This window comes from Misgurnus anguillicaudatus, chromosome 2, assembly GCF_027580225.2.
Source record: "Misgurnus anguillicaudatus chromosome 2, ASM2758022v2, whole genome shotgun sequence".
Taxonomy (NCBI): Eukaryota; Metazoa; Chordata; class Actinopteri; order Cypriniformes; family Cobitidae; genus Misgurnus; species Misgurnus anguillicaudatus.
The window spans coordinates 5,129,695-5,148,836 of NC_073338.2; the positions used below are offsets into that span (position 1 = coordinate 5,129,695).

General features: G+C 37.0%; 2 long non-coding RNA genes across 2 annotated transcripts; both read left to right on the forward strand.

Moving 5' to 3' along the window:
• The first annotated feature begins 12,991 nt into the window (after positions 1 to 12,991).
• On the forward strand, positions 12,992 to 14,209 carry LOC141367217 (uncharacterized). Its single transcript, XR_012371457.1, has 3 exons — positions 12,992 to 13,286; positions 13,942 to 13,990; positions 14,077 to 14,209. It is a non-coding gene; the product is annotated as an uncharacterized lncRNA (long non-coding RNA).
• Positions 14,210 to 14,309: 100 nt separating this feature from the next.
• Positions 14,310 to 16,540, forward strand: LOC141367216 (uncharacterized). Its single transcript, XR_012371456.1, has 2 exons — positions 14,310 to 14,406; positions 15,708 to 16,540. It is a non-coding gene; the product is annotated as an uncharacterized lncRNA (long non-coding RNA).
• Positions 16,541 to 19,142: the final 2,602 nt, after the last annotated feature.

Genomic DNA, 19,142 nt, shown 5'->3' on the forward strand with positions numbered 1-19,142 from the left:
ATAAATAAATGACTATTATTTACAATTAAGACTGATTTGATTCTATTAATTTATATGAAGTTTTCTCATGTTCACATTGTTAAAAACAAACATTAAGAGAATATTAACGTACACTGCTAATGCTACATGATTTCAGCGTAGAAGTGTGTAGAGTAATTGTCTTTCTGCGGACTGAACAAAGTCCAAGATTGGCCTTTGGTTTTCACAGCAAAACCCGTGCAACGCAGTGTTTTCAGTCTTGAATTCATCTGCTACCGTATGATTATTAGTTGGACTGCAGCCATGAACTTGAAACGCGACGAGGACCAATATATGCCCCGATAGCCCGTGAGCACGGCTAAGCTTAAAGGAGTTCGCGTCTTTTTGTATTAAACTGTCAAATGCTCATATGTCAAAGTAGCTGTCTTGTCGAGTATCAAGGTAAACGACTGGTTACTGTATGTCTTAAACGAATAAACATTTTATTGCATTCGGTCTCACAATAATCCTAACCTGTTAAAGTCTCTGTCGTTAAAGTTCAACAGCAAAAGAAGAATAGAAAATTACTCACTGCTCCTGATCGAGTCACTTCTGTAGCTTCGTAAAGAAAAAAGAATAATCCATATTTGCTCTTAAATCAATTCCTTTTTTTTTTTTTTTTACAAAAGTCCTTTTTGAAGTAATTGAAAGGTTCATCGTGGAGATTTCCTGATCAACGTCAACGAAAGGTAAAGCAGTTAACATTAGATATTTTGCTTCATTAACATACAACAAATCGTATGTGATAATTAGACAGGTTTAAAATTCACCCATACATTATGGGCCCGCTAAAGTAGCCTTGGTCACCCGATAAAAACATTCTTGCTTCGCAACACTGAAAAAAATGGATTCATTCAATTTAAGTAATGTTTTAGGGCAAGTTGTTGCAATCAATTTATTTAAGCTACATTTAAACAAAGGTTTCTTATTTTGTTTTAATTTATTTTACCAATCTTTTTTTGTTTAAACGTAGCTTTAAAAAAGAAAAAAAGCTGATCGCAAGGTCTCCCATCCGCGTACTAACCCGACAGGCCCCTGCTTAGCTTCCGAGATCGGACGATACCGGGCGAGCCCATCCTATACAGCAGTGAACGAAGTCGGGGGCGACAGGGCGGACCTTTGTGGAATACCCGGGAGCCGAGCCTATGCTGGCCATCGGTTTGGGCCGGGGGCAATGTTAAAGTTATTAAACGTAATTATATGACTGTATCAGTCATGCCTTTGCCGGGCAAAATAATGCAAGCTGCCAGGCTGACAGGGAAACAAGCGTGTTGATTGCATGACGTGTGCATTTCGCACTGGCAAAATCAGAATCCAGCTATTACAAACAGAAGCTCCTTGTTCGGCGTGTGACGTCATTTTACTGCGGGAACAATTCAACAGTCCCCAGCGGGTTCAACAAAATGCATTTAAATGAAGGAATCGTATAAATAAATAAATAAATAAATAAATGACTATTATTTACAATTAAGACTGATTTGATTCTATTAATTTATATGAAGTTTTCTCATGTTCACATTGTTAAAAACAAACATTAAGAGAATATTAACGTACACTGCTAATGCTACATGATTTCAGCGTAGAAGTGTGTAGAGTAATTGTCTTTCTGCGGACTGAACAAAGTCCAAGATTGGCCTTTGGTTTTCACAGCAAAACCCATGCAACGCAGTGTTTTCAGTCTTGAATTCATCTGCTACCGTATGATTATTAGTTGGACTGCAGCCATGAACTTGAAACGCGAGGAGGACCAATATATGCCCCGATAGCCCGTGAGCACGGCTAAGCTTAAAGGAGTTCGCGTCTTTTTGTATTAAACTGTCAAATGCTCATATGTCAAAGTAGCTGTCTTGTCGAGTATCAAGGTAAACGACTGGTTACTGTATGTCTTAAACGAATAAACATTTTATTGCATTCGGTCTCACAATAATCCTAACCTGTTAAAGTCTCTGTCGTTAAAGTTCAACAGCAAAAGAAGAATAGAAAATTACTCACTGCTCCTGATCGAGTCACTTCTGTAGCTTCGTAAAGAAAAAAGAATAATCCATATTTGCTCTTAAATCAATTCCTTTTTTTTTTTTTTTTACAAAAGTCCTTTTTGAAGTAATTGAAAGGTTCATCGTGGAGATTTCCTGATCAACGTCAACGAAAGGTAAAGCAGTTAACATTAGATATTTTGCTTCATTAACATACAGCAAATCGTATGTGATAATTAGACAGGTTTAAAATTCACCCATACATTATGGGCCCGCTAAAGTAGCCTTGGTCACCCGATAAAAACATTCTTGCTTCGCAACACTGAAAAAAATGGATTCATTCAATTTAAGTAATGTTTTAGGGCAAGTTGTTGCAATCAATTTATTTAAGCTACATTTAAACAAAGGTTTCTTATTTTGTTTTAATTTATTTTACCAATCTTTTTTTGTTTAAACGTAGCTTTAAAAAAGAAAAAAAGCTGATCGCAAGGTCTCCCATCCGCGTACTAACCCGACAGGCCCCTGCTTAGCTTCCGAGATCGGACGATACCGGGCGAGCTCATGCTATACGGCAGTGAACGAAGTCGGGGGCGACAGGGCGGACCTTTGTGGAATACCCGGGAGCCGAGCCTATGCTGGCCATCGGTTTGGGCCGGGGGCAATGTTAAAGTTATTAAACGTAATTATATGACTGTATCAGTCATGCCTTTGCCGGGCAAAATAATGCAAGCTGCCAGGCTGACAGGGAAACAAGCGTGTTGATTGCATGACGTGTGCATTTCGCACTGGCAAAATCAGAATCCAGCTATTACAAACAGAAGCTCCTTGTTCGGCGTGTGACGTCATTTTACTGCGGGAACAATTCAACAGTCCCCAGCGGGTTCAACAAAATGCATTTAAATGAAGGAATCGTATAAATAAATAAATAAATAAATAAATGACTATTATTTACAATTAAGACTGATTTGATTCTATTAATTTATATGAAGTTTTCTCATGTTCACATTGTTAAAAACAAACATTAAGAGAATATTAACGTACACTGCTAATGCTACATGATTTCAGCGTAGAAGTGTGTAGAGTAATTGTCTTTCTGCGGACTGAACAAAGTCCAAGATTGGCCTTTGGTTTTCACAGCAAAACCCATGCAACGCAGTGTTTTCAGTCTTGAATTCATCTGCTACCGTATGATTATTAGTTGGACTGCAGCCATGAACTTGAAACGCGACGAGGACCAATATATGCCCCGATAGCCCGTGAGCACGGCTAAGCTTAAAGGAGTTCGCGTCTTTTTGTATTAAACTGTCAAATGCTCATACACTCTAAAAAAAATCCATAAAAAAACGGACAAAGTACTGTGTAAATATGAAGGAATTTTCCGTATTTATGTTTTACAGGCATTTATCCGTTTTTTTTTAATAACATGTTGCATTATGGGTACAATAACCCCTGCTGCAATCTTTCACTTTTGCCTCTCTATCACCATCTCTGTTTGAAACCTAAAATTACAACTTGCTTGCAGAGTTATTTTCTAACATGGATGATGTTTAACTTCTAAACAAATGCTGTCAGAACAAGATACAAGTGTTCAACTATTCCAGCATCAACACATGTGATTTAGTAGACAAATCTTCTTTCTGATGTGACGTGTAAGTCAAATGGATATTTACCACAACATTTATCACATTAAATCTCCAGTTTGTGTTTGTTTTAGATTTATTTGAAGTCACCACTATGGGGATTAGTGTTCCCTTTAGGTAGGCTTTTGTCCCTTGACCTTCACAGAACTGTCTCTGTTCTTTCAGCATTGCAACAGTGTTTTTGCTTGTAGCAATTGCAACTTGTTTGTTGCTTGAGGAAGGAGAATTGTCTATAATATCATATAAGCTTAGTTGTTTTTATGTTATGCTACCTAACATTTAAATATGAAATGATAAAATAAAATTATGAACTGGAATGTATAAGAGTGACACTCTATGCTGATCTAAAAACACACTATATTTAATAAGATTGCTGCAAATGTGTCAGCTGTGGTTTTTGCTTCAGAGACATCAACACTTTGGATACAAATCTCAACAATGGTGAGAGTAAATGTTAAGAAAGTTTTCTGTCCTGGTACCCAGCATGCATTGCGGCATGAAGCTTTGTTGTTGATTGTCACCATTGTTGCGTTTCATAGGCAGATTGAAGTGTCCCTAAAGGATACGGAAAATGTTCTGTAAATCTACGGAAAGTGTTCTATAAATATACAGAATGTTCATTTTTTAAATAAACGGAAATTTTGTAAACATAACGGAAAAGGTGCCGGTAATTTTCTGCCAGGACATTATCCGTTTTTTTACGGATTATTTTTTTAGAGTGTATGTCAAAGTAGCTGTCTTGTCGAGTATCAAGGTAAACGACTGGTTACTGTATGTCTTAAACGAATAAACATTTTATTGCATTCGGTCTCACAATAATCCTAACCTGTTAAAGTCTCTGTCGTTAAAGTTCAACAGCAAAAGAAGAATAGAAAATTACTCACTGCTCCTGATCGAGTCACTTCTGTAGCTTCGTAAAGAAAAAAGAATAATCCATATTTGCTCTTAAATCAATTCCTTTTTTTTTTTTTTTTTACAAAAGTCCTTTTTGAAGTAATTGAAAGGTTCATCGTGGAGATTTCCTGATCAACGTCAACGAAAGGTAAAGCAGTTAACATTAGATATTTTGCTTCATTAACATACAGCAAATCGTATGTGATAATTAGACAGGTTTAAAATTCACCCATACATTATGGGCCCGCTAATGTAGCCTTGGTCACCCGATAAAAACATTCTTGCTTCGCAACACTGAAAAAAATGGATTCATTCAATTTAAGTAATGTTTTAGGGCAAGTTGTTGCAATCAATTTATTTAAGCTACATTTAAACAAAGGTTTCTTATTTTGTTTTAATTTATTTTACCAATCTTTTTTTGTTTAAACGTAGCTTTAAAAAAGAAAAAAAGCTGATCGCAAGGTCTCCCATCCGCGTACTAACCCGACAGGCCCCTGCTTAGCTTCCGAGATCGGACGATACCGGGCGAGCTCATGCTATACGGCAGTGAACGAAGTCGGGGGCGACAGGGCGGACCTTTGTGGAATACCCGGGAGCCGAGCCTATGCTGGCCATCGGTTTGGGCCGGGGGCAATGTTAAAGTTATTAAACGTAATTATATGACTGTATCAGTCATGCCTTTGCCGGGAAAAATAATGCAAGCTGCCAGGCTGACAGGGAAACAAGCGTTTTGATTGCATGACGTGTGCATTTCGCACTGGCAAAATCAGAATCCAGCTATTACAAACAGAAGCTCCTTGTTCGGCGTGTGACGTCATTTTACTGCGGGAACAATTCAACAGTCCCCAGCGGGTTCAACAAAATGCATTTAAATGAAGGAATCGTATAAATAAATAAATAAATAAATAAATGACTATTATTTACAATTAAGACTGATTTGATTCTATTAATTTATATGAAGTTTTCTCATGTTCACATTGTTAAAAACAAACATTAAGAGAATATTAACGTACACTGCTAATGCTACATGATTTCAGCGTAGAAGTGTGTAGAGTAATTGTCTTTCTGCGGACTGAACAAAGTCCAAGATTGGCCTTTGGTTTTCACAGCAAAACCCATGCAACGCAGTGTTTTCAGTCTTGAATTCATCTGCTACCGTATGATTATTAGTTGGACTGCAGCCATGAACTTGAAACGCGACGAGGACCAATATATGCCCCGATAGCCCGTGAGCACGGCTAAGCTTAAAGGAGTTCGCGTCTTTTTGTATTAAACTGTCAAATGCTCATATGTCAAAGTAGCTGTCTTGTCGAGTATCAAGGTAAACGACTGGTTACTGTATGTCTTAAACGAATAAACATTTTATTGCATTCGGTCTCACAATAATCCTAACCTGTTAAAGTCTCTGTCGTTAAAGTTCAACAGCAAAAGAAGAATAGAAAATTACTCACTGCTCCTGATCGAGTCACTTCTGTAGCTTCGTAAAGAAAAAAGAATAATCCATATTTGCTCTTAAATCAATTCCTTTTTTTTTTTTTACAAAAGTCCTTTTTGAAGTAATTGAAAGGTTCATCGTGGAGATTTCCTGATCAACGTCAACGAAAGGTAAAGCAGTTAACATTAGATATTTTGCTTCATTAACATACAGCAAATCGTATGTGATAATTAGACAGGTTTAAAATTCACCCATACATTATGGGCCCGCTAAAGTAGCCTTGGTCACCCGATAAAAACATTCTTGCTTCGCAACACTGAAAAAAATGGATTCATTCAATTTAAGTAATGTTTTAGGGCAAGTTGTTGCAATCAATTTATTTAAGCTACATTTAAACAAAGCTTTCTTATTTTGTTTTAATTTATTTTACCAATCTTTTTTTGTTTAAACCTAGCTTTAAAAAAGAAAAAAAGCTGATCGCAAGGTCTCCCATCCGCGTACTAACCCGACAGGCCCCTGCTTAGCTTCCGAGATCGGACGATACCGGGCGAGCTCATGCTATACGGCAGTGAACGAAGTCGGGGGCGACAGGGCGGACCTTTGTGGAATACCCGGGAGCCGAGCCTATGCTGGCCATCGGTTTGGGCCGGGGGCAATGTTAAAGTTATTAAACGTAATTATATGACTGTATCAGTCATGCCTTTGCCGGGAAAAATAATGCAAGCTGCCAGGCTGACAGGGAAACAAGCGTTTTGATTGCATGACGTGTGCATTTCGCACTGGCAAAATCAGAATCCAGCTATTACAAACAGAAGCTCCTTGTTCGGCGTGTGACGTCATTTTACTGCGGGAACAATTCAACAGTCCCCAGCGGGTTCAACAAAATGCATTTAAATGAAGGAATCGTATAAATAAATAAATAAATAAATAAATGACTATTATTTACAATTAAGACTGATTTGATTCTATTAATTTATATGAAGTTTTCTCATGTTCACATTGTTAAAAACAAACATTAAGAGAATATTAACGTACACTGCTAATGCTACATGATTTCAGCGTAGAAGTGTGTAGAGTAATTGTCTTTCTGCGGACTGAACAAAGTCCAAGATTGGCCTTTGGTTTTCACAGCAAAACCCGTGCAACGCAGTGTTTTCAGTCTTGAATTCATCTGCTACCGTATGATTATTAGTTGGACTGCAGCCATGAACTTGAAACGCGACGAGGACCAATATATGCCCCGATAGCCCGTGAGCACGGCTAAGCTTAAAGGAGTTCGCGTCTTTTTGTATTAAACTGTCAAATGCTCATATGTCAAAGTAGCTGTCTTGTCGAGTATCAAGGTAAACGACTGGTTACTGTATGTCTTAAACGAATAAACATTTTATTGCATTCGGTCTCACAATAATCCTAACCTGTTAAAGTCTCTGTCGTTAAAGTTCAACAGCAAAAGAAGAATAGAAAATTACTCACTGCTCCTGATCGAGTCACTTCTGTAGCTTCGTAAAGAAAAAAGAATAATCCATATTTGCTCTTAAATCAATTCCTTTTTTTTTTTTTTTTACAAAAGTCCTTTTTGAAGTAATTGAAAGGTTCATCGTGGAGATTTCCTGATCAACGTCAACGAAAGGTAAAGCAGTTAACATTAGATATTTTGCTTCATTAACATACAGCAAATCGTATGTGATAATTAGACAGGTTTAAAATTCACCCATACATTATGGGCCCGCTAAAGTAGCCTTGGTCACCCGATAAAAACATTCTTGCTTCGCAACACTGAAAAAAATGGATTCATTCAATTTAAGTAATGTTTTAGGGCAAGTTGTTGCAATCAATTTATTTAAGCTACATTTAAACAAAGGTTTCTTATTTTGTTTTAATTTATTTTACCAATCTTTTTTTGTTTAAACGTAGCTTTAAAAAAGAAAAAAAGCTGATCGCAAGGTCTCCCATCCGCGTACTAACCCGACAGGCCCCTGCTTAGCTTCCGAGATCGGACGATACCGGGCGAGCCCATCCTATACAGCAGTGAACGAAGTCGGGGGCGACAGGGCGGACCTTTGTGGAATACCCGGGAGCCGAGCCTATGCTGGCCATCGGTTTGGGCCGGGGGCAATGTTAAAGTTATTAAACGTAATTATATGACTGTATCAGTCATGCCTTTGCCGGGCAAAATAATGCAAGCTGCCAGGCTGACAGGGAAACAAGCGTGTTGATTGCATGACGTGTGCATTTCGCACTGGCAAAATCAGAATCCAGCTATTACAAACAGAAGCTCCTTGTTCGGCGTGTGACGTCATTTTACTGCGGGAACAATTCAACAGTCCCCAGCGGGTTCAACAAAATGCATTTAAATGAAAGAATCGTATAAATAAATAAATAAATAAATAAATGACTATTATTTACAATTAAGACTGATTTGATTCTATTAATTTATATGAAGTTTTCTCATGTTCACATTGTTAAAAACAAACATTAAGAGAATATTAACGTACACTGCTAATGCTACATGATTTCAGCGTAGAAGTGTGTAGAGTAATTGTCTTTCTGCGGACTGAACAAAGTCCAAGATTGGCCTTTGGTTTTCACAGCAAAACCCATGCAACGCAGTGTTTTCAGTCTTGAATTCATCTGCTACCGTATGATTATTAGTTGGACTGCAGCCATGAACTTGAAACGCGAGGAGGACCAATATATGCCCCGATAGCCCGTGAGCACGGCTAAGCTTAAAGGAGTTCGCGTCTTTTTGTATTAAACTGTCAAATGCTCATATGTCAAAGTAGCTGTCTTGTCGAGTATCAAGGTAAACGACTGGTTACTGTATGTCTTAAACGAATAAACATTTTATTGCATTCGGTCTCACAATAATCCTAACCTGTTAAAGTCTCTGTCGTTAAAGTTCAACAGCAAAAGAAGAATAGAAAATTACTCACTGCTCCTGATCGAGTCACTTCTGTAGCTTCGTAAAGAAAAAAGAATAATCCATATTTGCTCTTAAATCAATTCCTTTTTTTTTTTTTTTTACAAAAGTCCTTTTTGAAGTAATTGAAAGGTTCATCGTGGAGATTTCCTGATCAACGTCAACGAAAGGTAAAGCAGTTAACATTAGATATTTTGCTTCATTAACATACAGCAAATCGTATGTGATAATTAGACAGGTTTAAAATTCACCCATACATTATGGGCCCGCTAAAGTAGCCTTGGTCACCCGATAAAAACATTCTTGCTTCGCAACACTGAAAAAAATGGATTCATTCAATTTAAGTAATGTTTTAGGGCAAGTTGTTGCAATCAATTTATTTAAGCTACATTTAAACAAAGGTTTCTTATTTTGTTTTAATTTATTTTACCAATCTTTTTTTGTTTAAACGTAGCTTTAAAAAAGAAAAAAAGCTGATCGCAAGGTCTCCCATCTGCGTACTAACCCGACAGGCCCCTGCTTAGCTTCCGAGATCGGACGATACCGGGCGAGCTCATGCTATACGGCAGTGAACGAAGTCGGGGGCGACAGGGCGGACCTTTGTGGAATACCCGGGAGCCGAGCCTATGCTGGCCATCGGTTTGGGCCGGGGGCAATGTTAAAGTTATTAAACGTAATTATATGACTGTATCAGTCATGCCTTTGCCGGGCAAAATAATGCAAGCTGCCAGGCTGACAGGGAAACAAGCGTGTTGATTGCATGACGTGTGCATTTCGCACTGGCAAAATCAGAATCCAGCTATTACAAACAGAAGCTCCTTGTTCGGCGTGTGACGTCATTTTACTGCGGGAACAATTCAACAGTCCCCAGCGGGTTCAACAAAATGCATTTAAATGAAGGAATCGTATAAATAAATAAATAAATAAATAAATGACTATTATTTACAATTAAGACTGATTTGATTCTATTAATTTATATGAAGTTTTCTCATGTTCACATTGTTAAAAACAAACATTAAGAGAATATTAACGTACACTGCTAATGCTACATGATTTCAGCGTAGAAGTGTGTAGAGTAATTGTCTTTCTGCGGACTGAACAAAGTCCAAGATTGGCCTTTGGTTTTCACAGCAAAACCCATGCAACGCAGTGTTTTCAGTCTTGAATTCATCTGCTACCGTATGATTATTAGTTGGACTCAGGCCCGGGGTGGGTAATCGGGAGAACCGGGAGAATTCCCGGTGGGCCGCTTCACTTTTGGGCCGGTCGAGTTATTTTTTTTTACATTTGTCACGTTAGTGAGTCTATCTTCTCTTTAAATGACACTTCACACGTTTCGCATTGACAGCGCGCAGCTCTGCATGGGTTGTACCATGTGAGGGAGTTTTCCCCCCCTCCCATAGAGTTGGTTCGGTCCATAGCACGTCCCAGAAAACTTTTCTCCGGTAGGCTGGGCCGGCCCTACCGTAACAATACGCGTCTGAGAGGAGGAGGGCGTAAAAACAGGTTGAAGAAAAAATCCATTGGAGGATGCTGCTGCCAAATGTGCCAAACTTACAGATTTATTTTCAAGAGGACAAACAAAAGTGACAACAACAGGTAACTTAAAGAGAAATAAGCCTAGTAATGATTAGCATTAGCAACGTAATTATTCGGCTAATACCGTTGTCAAACTATTTACAAGCCAACGTTTTTTTTGTTAAAATATTAGCCTTTTGTGTATACATGGCGATTCATAGACTTTGCAAATATTATGCAAGCAGCTTCTGAGCAGCAGATACCCCGCTGAAAATGAGGATGCCATGAGTAAACAATATGAATTAAAGTTATTTAACCCTCAGGTTGTGTTCAGAACCCTATAACAGCTTTTGTGTTCCCAGTCAAAAATGACCAGCCGAAAAAAGCTTATAAATCACTTGTTATGCTATACATTTACACAAAAACTGTTTTCTTTTTTAATTAGAACTGGGTTTTATATTTCTAATTGCACCTAATTAATCATAGCCCTCATAGCATTAGCAATTTATCAACCTTTCCTTGTGGAATAGACTCCAAAAAGGGCTGGATTATTTTTGACCCATAATGGGTAAATATTGGACAGAACACGCTGCTGGGTTAAAATTGCGCAACAGTTGGGTTGTTTTAACCCAACTGTTGGGTTATTATAATCCATGGTTGCATAACAACAACCCAACATTGGGTTATTTTTGGCCCAGCATGTGTTCTGTCCAATGTTTGCCCATTGTGGGTCAAAAATGACACAGCCTTTTTTAGAGTGTAGGAATATTTTTGTTAACTTCTCATCTTAAGTGAAATATTATTCAACTGTTACCTTATTTGTTTAACCATGATATTAATAAAAACAATAGTAAGAGCTGAACTGTTGCTTTATTTGTCCAATTAGAAAAAAGTGCTAATTTGGAATAACACAATGGAAAAAGTGGGCCGGTCTTGGGCCTGAAATTCCCGGGCTGAAAAGTGGCCCCACTCCGGCCGTGGTTGGACTGCAGCCATGAACTTGAAACGCGACGAGGACCAATATATGCCCCGATAGCCCGTGAGCACGGCTAAGCTTAAAGGAGTTCGCGTCTTTTTGTATTAAACTGTCAAATGCTCATATGTCAAAGTAGCTGTCTTGTCGAGTATCAAGGTAAACGACTGGTTACTGTATGTCTTAAACGAATAAACATTTTATTGCATTCGGTCTCACAATAATCCTAACCTGTTAAAGTCTCTGTCGTTAAAGTTCAACAGCAAAAGAAGAATAGAAAATTACTCACTGCTCCTGATCGAGTCACTTCTGTAGCTTCGTAAAGAAAAAAGAATAATCCATATTTGCTCTTAAATCAATTCCTTTTTTTTTTTTTTTTTACAAAAGTCCTTTTTGAAGTAATTGAAAGGTTCATCGTGGAGATTTCCTGATCAACGTCAACGAAAGGTAAAGCAGTTAACATTAGATATTTTGCTTCATTAACATACAGCAAATCGTATGTGATAATTAGACAGGTTTAAAATTCACCCATACATTATGGGCCCGCTAATGTAGCCTTGGTCACCCGATAAAAACATTCTTGCTTCGCAACACTGAAAAAAATGGATTCATTCAATTTAAGTAATGTTTTAGGGCAAGTTGTTGCAATCAATTTATTTAAGCTACATTTAAACAAAGGTTTCTTATTTTGTTTTAATTTATTTTACCAATCTTTTTTTGTTTAAACGTAGCTTTAAAAAAGAAAAAAAAGCTGATCGCAAGGTCTCCCATCCGCGTACTAACCCGACAGGCCCCTGCTTAGCTTCCGAGATCGGACGATACCGGGCGAGCCCATCCTATACAGCAGTGAACGAAGTCGGGGGCGACAGGGCGGACCTTTGTGGAATACCCGGGAGCCGAGCCTATGCTGGCCATCGGTTTGGGCCGGGGGCAATGTTAAAGTTATTAAACGTAATTATATGACTGTATCAGTCATGCCTTTGCCGGGCAAAATAATGCAAGCTGCCAGGCTGACAGGGAAACAAGCGTGTTGATTGCATGACGTGTGCATTTCGCACTGGCAAAATCAGAATCCAGCTATTACAAACAGAAGCTCCTTGTTCGGCGTGTGACGTCATTTTACTGCGGGAACAATTCAACAGTCCCCAGCGGGTTCAACAAAATGCATTTAAATGAAGGAATCGTATAAATAAATAAATAAATAAATAAATGACTATTATTTACAATTAAGACTGATTTGATTCTATTAATTTATATGAAGTTTTCTCATGTTCACATTGTTAAAAACAAACATTAAGAGAATATTAACGTACACTGCTAATGCTACATGATTTCAGCGTAGAAGTGTGTAGAGTAATTGTCTTTCTGCGGACTGAACAAAGTCCAAGATTGGCCTTTGGTTTTCACAGCAAAACCCATGCAACGCAGTGTTTTCAGTCTTGAATTCATCTGCTACCGTATGATTATTAGTTGGACTGCAGCCATGAACTTGAAACGCGACGAGGACCAATATATGCCCCGATAGCCCGTGAGCACGGCTAAGCTTAAAGGAGTTCGCGTCTTTTTGTATTAAACTGTCAAATGCTCATATGTCAAAGTAGCTGTCTTGTCGAGTACACTGTAAAATGTAATAGCTGAGCTTACTAAAAAGATTAAGTAAACTTAACTTATTTAATTAAGTTTGTCAACCTTACTTAGTTTAACTAAGTAATCCCAACTTTTTTCTATGCAAACTCAAGTCAACTTGATTAAACTTAACAGATTAATTTAGCTCAACTTAAAATTTCAAGTATTTTCAAAAAGGATGACTGCACAGTAGGTGGCAGTAATGCTCCCAAGGAGTAAGTGGTGGCTTAACTGAGTGGTTAACTGAAGAAGACGGCAACAGCACATGGTCGGATAAGAGCATGAGGAGGTAAGTTTGTGCTTATATATCATTTTTATTTTTTAATTGCTACGTTTTTATCGCAATATTACAATCACAGTTTGTAAACAGTAATATTTTGTCGGTAATAATAAAACTGATGCATGCTATTTGATCACAATTAGCAATCCAACAACTAATAATCATGTATGTTTAAAGATAAACATATTTTCGTTCAAAAGACATAAGTAACTAATATGCAGAGGTAGATTGAGTAAAAATGTAATTATATAAAAAGTTAGTTAAAGTTAAGCCTTATAGTAATAACTGCTTGAGTAAAAGTAAAAGTATGCAATGGAAAAACTGCTTAAGTAGTGAGTTTATAATTCGTGTTGGTGTGGTTTATAATAATAAACTACATGAAAATGCTTAGAACTGCTTATAAAAGGTAAAATAGCACATTTAAAGTAGGTGCTTTCAAAATTGTTACTCAAGTCAATGTAATGCAGTAAGCATGTTTCTACCCACCTCGGGAGAAAAAACATGAATAATTTCATACCTTAAAATGCCAAGTTATGTTAAATAAGAAATGTGCTGTATAAAAAGTTTTAAGTTTATAGAATGAATGCTAAAAATGTTGTTTTTACAATTGCTTTTTAGTATCTATCAATCAATACTATGTTAATTGTATATTATTATTATTTAGCAGGAGCTTGTTTCTTTGAAGAGAGCACATACCCTTCATGGAAAGTCAGGTAATTAACACACATTTTATTTAGGGCATGTAAAAACTTTTTAAATCTTGATATGTTGTTTCTTTTGTTATCCTTCTTTCATATAGTAACGTTACTGTGGAGTACAACCAAGTCGCAAGCAAAAACCTCAAGCAAGAATTGTTCTCATCCCTTGCTAAACATGGTTTTTGAAGATTTTGAATGAAAGAAATGTTTAAAAGCTCTCTTGAGTATCTAATAAGTATTTTTGTTTGTTTGTTTTAAATAGTTTAAGTCCATTTGCTAACTTTTAAGTAATCTGTTCTCACTGTTGATCTCAATGTTTTATGTATTATTTGTCAGAACATCACTGATGTCACTGCTCGGTGGACGGTAGTTCTCCGTGGTCTTGCTATCCTTCTTGCGGAAGACACTACAGACTTCCTGAAACAAACATGGTTAGTTTTCTTCTCGTTTAATCAATATGAGATGTCCTAATTTTTGTGTTAGCATTTAATTAGCATTATTAAAGAAATAATGTGTAAATAGAAGATATTTAAAGGCACCAAGGCACATCCTTTTGTCCCACAATTCTATGCGTGAGCATGCTCAGGATTGGTCGAGCCTGGTTGAGTTCGATCAAATAAAATGGTGGCCAAGAAAGCAACTGAGCACACATTTAGTGTAAATAAAGTAATATTTTCACTTTTGGTTGCATTTCTAGCGATAAATTTGTATTGTAGTTTTGAACTCTTTCCCCGCCATTGAGTTATTCCGTCAATTAAGAGAATCAATAACTTCTGATAAATGCTGTGAATAAATTAAAACATAATTTATTTGCCAGGTAAAGGTTTTATGCCAATGACATAACCAATTCAAATTCATTATAAAGAAAGCAAAACATCAAATATTCAACGATCAGTCTGAGATGTATACCTGACAGTAGCGAAATACATCAACATGACACTATAGGTTTTGGTTTATCGCATTATGAGTGAACAAAGCTTAATACAGGTGTTAACAGTGTGTAAACCGTTTTGAGCTGTCCACTTTCGACTACATTCAGATGTATTCAAAACAGATTAGAATCGCTTAAACACGCTATAACCTGTATGCTGGAAATACATTTGACAGGTACAGTTTAATAATACACAAAATTAAATCAAATGTATTTTAATAACATATGATGTTATAGTTACAAATGATTAAACCAAATAGTGTGTTTGTGACATTTGAATGTCTTGTCTTAAAACTGAAAATAAACAGGTTTTCCTGTATTTGTTAAAAATAAGCTAATAAAATAGTTAAATTAAATATTTAATGTTGCTTACCTTATGAGTAAAATGGCCACATAATTAGTGGGATAATGCACAGACAGCAGGTTGTTATCATGAAATAAGCCCCTTCAGTTTGATACAAGACCCTCTGCTTGACACAGAGTCCTGATCACACTGTTGGGGATTATTTCTGCAAAAACAACCTGCTGCCTATACAATATACCTTACTTATAGAAGAGTTTTCTAACAAGATATTATTAATTAAATATGTTCCAAGGATGTTTTTGCACCACCAGGAAAGAAGCTTCTGCTGAAAGGTCCAAATTATTATTGGCAATTCCAACCGAAGCACTGTTACAAATTTAAGTGTCACTTCAAAAACTAGTAACATCACCTTGAACAGTTTACATTTTTAAATGACACATCCACTTTGCATTTGTATTATGGGAATGTATATTAATATTGCGTTTCTATCTTATTAGGACTGTGATGGTGACCCACCTCAACTATCAATAGGAATTCTCAGTCTGGTGCCGGAGGACAGACCCATTTCTCCACATGGTTTACAGCAATTATTTGGTAGGGTGTCACAGCCATGGATGGACTTGAGAAAGTATCACATGCCATGTGTTTAGTTTTTGGACTGATCGTTGTTTTAAATATGGAGTACCTCTTCACAGCTTATTTTGAGTTGATTCACAGGGTTTTTCTTTCCCTGGGGCACAAATCACTAAAGTCAAAACTGCCATCACTACAAAACATACTAATGTGAAGTAGTGTGTTTTGTGTGAAACAAGTCCGTGTTACTGTAGATCTGTTGCATTTTGGGGTTTTTATTTTTCGTCAACCTGGATACAAGTTCCAGAAAAACTCAACTTAAATTGCTGCAAAACTTTTATGTTTTAGTTAAGCTGTATTTTGCGTGTTTCTGATGGCAGAAACAAGACTGTTACTGTAGGTCTGTTGATGCAATTTGTGATTTTTTATCAGTCACATGACAACCTGGATACAAAACCAAAACTGCAGTCACTAAAAAAAAACTAGTTTTGAATTTGTTTGTCAAGGTGTGTTCATTGTGTTTGTAATAACAGAAACAAGACTGTCTTAAGTCTATTGTTGCATTTTGGGTATCCAGATTGATGGTTGACTGAACACTGTGTGTGTGTGTGTGTGTGTGTGTGTGTGTGTGTGTGTGTGTGTGTGTGTGTGTGTGTGTGTGTGTGTGTGTGCGTGCGTGCGTGCGTGTGTGTGTGTGCAACAAAAATGTTTTACTTTGTACACTGTTAACATGTTTAAAATAAATGTTTTAACCTCATTTTGTTGCTTTTTGGCTTTACTCATTTTTGTTAGTTCAGCTTACTTACAAATGTAAGGCAATCAGTTTCCTTATATTTACAAGTAAAGTGAACAATAAAAAGAAGTTGTCTCAACTAATGATTTTAAGTAAAGAGTACTTAACTTTACTTGATTAATAAGTTTAGTCTACTTGTACTGTTAAGTTTTGACAACTTAAAATCAATACTCTACCTTACTTGATGAATAAGTTTAGGCTACAAATAATATAAAGTTTTGCCAACTTAAAAGCAATACACTAACTTACTTACAATTATGAGGCAATCAGTTTCCTCACTTTTTTAAGTAAACTCAACTTATTACATTTTACAGTGTATCAAGGTAAACGACTGGTTACTGTATGTCTTAAACGAATAAACATTTTATTGCATTCGGTCTCACAATAATCCTAACCTGTTAAAGTCTCTGTCGTTAAAGTTCAACAGCAAAAGAAGAATAGAAAATTACTCACTGCTCCTGATCGAGTCACTTCTGTAGCTTCGTAAAGAAAAAAGAATAATCCATATTTGCTCTTAAATCAATTCCTTTTTTTTTTTTTTACAAAAGTCCTTTTTGAAGTAATTGAAAGGTTCATCGTGGAGATTTCCTGATCAACGTCAACGAAAGGTAAAGCAGTTAACATTAGATATTTTGCTTCATTAACATACAGCAAATCGTATGTGATAATTAGACAGGTTTAAAATTCACCCATACATTATGGGCCCGCTAATGTAGCCTTGGTCACCCGATAAAAACATTCTTGCTTCGCAACACTGAAAAAAATGGATTCATTCAATTTAAGTAATGTTTTAGGGCAAGTTGTTGCAATCAATTTATTTAAGCTACATTTAAACAAAGGTTTCTTATTTTGTTTTAATTTATTTTACCAATCTTTTTTTGTTTAAACGTAGCTTTAAAAAAGAAAAAAAGCTGATCGCAAGGTCTCCCATCCGCGTACTAACCCGACAGGCCCCTGCTTAGCTTCCGAGATCGGACGATACCGGGCGAGCTCATGCTATACGGCAGTGAACGAAGTCGGGGGCGACAGGGCGGACCTTTGTGGAATACCCGGGAGCCGAGCCTATGCTGGCCATCGGTTTGGGCCGGGGGCAATGTTAAAGTTATTAAACGTAATTATATGACTGTATCAGTCATGCCTTTGCCGGGAAAAATAATGCAAGCTGCCAGGCTGACAGGGAAACAAGCGTGTTGATTGCATGACGTGTGCATTTCGCACTGGCAAAATCAGAATCCAGCTATTACAAACAGAAGCTCCTTGTTCGGCGTGTGACGTCATTTTACTGCGGGAACAATTCAACAGTCCCCAGCGGGTTCAACAAAATGCATTTAAATGAAGGAATCGTATAAATAAATAAATAAATAAATAAATGACTATTATTTACAATTAAGACTGATTTGATTCTATTAATTTATATGAAGTTTTCTCATGTTCACATTGTTAAACACAAATATTAAGAGAATATTAACGTACATTGCTTATACATGATTTCAGCGTAGAAGTGTGTAGAGTAATTGTCTTTCTGCGGACTGAACAAAGTCCAAGATTGGCCTTTGGTTTTCACAGCAAAACCCATGCAACGCAGTGTTTTCAGTCTTGAATTCATCTGCTACCGTATGATTATTAGTTGGACTGCAGCCATGAACTTGAAACGCGACGAGGACCAATATATGCCCCGATAGCCCGTGAGCACGGCTAAGCTTAAAGGAGTTCGCGTCTTTTTGTATTAAACTGTCAAATGCTCATATGTCAAAGTAGCTGTCTTGTCGAGTATCAAGGTAAACGACTGGTTACTGTATGTCTTAAACGAATAAACATTTTATTGCATTCGGTCTCACAATAATCCTAACCTGTTAAAGTCTCTGTCGTTAAAGTTCAACAGCAAAAGAAGAATAGAAAATTACTCACTGCTCCTGATCGAGTCACTTCTGTAGCTTCGTAAAGAAAAAAGAATAATCCATATTTGCTCTTAAATCAATTCCTTTTTTTTTTTTTTACAAAAGTCCTTTTTGAAGTAATTGAAAGGTTCATCGTGGAGATTTCCTGATCAACGTCAACGAAAGGTAAAGCAGTTAACATTAGATATTTTGCTTCATTAACATACAGCAAATCGTATGTGATAATTAGACAGGTTTAAAATTCACCCATACATTATGGGCCCGCTAAAGTAGCCTTGGTCACCCGATAAAAACATTCTTGCTTCGCAACACTGAAAAAAATGGATTCATTCAATTTAAGTAATGTTTTAGGGCAAGTTGTTGCAATCAATTTATTTAAGCTACATTTAAACAAAGGTTTCTTATTTTGTTTTAATTTATTTTACCAATCTTTTTTTGTTTAAACGTAGCTTTAAAAAAGAAAAAAAGCTGATCGCAAGGTCTGCCATCCGCGTACTAACCCGACAGGCCCCTGCTTAGCTTCCGAGATCGGACGATACCGGGCGAGCTCATGCTATACGGCAGTGAACGAAGTCGGGGGCGACAGGGCGGACCTTTGTGGAATACCCGGGAGCCGAGCCTATGCTGGCCATCGGTTTGGGCCGGGGGCAATGTTAAAGTTATTAAAC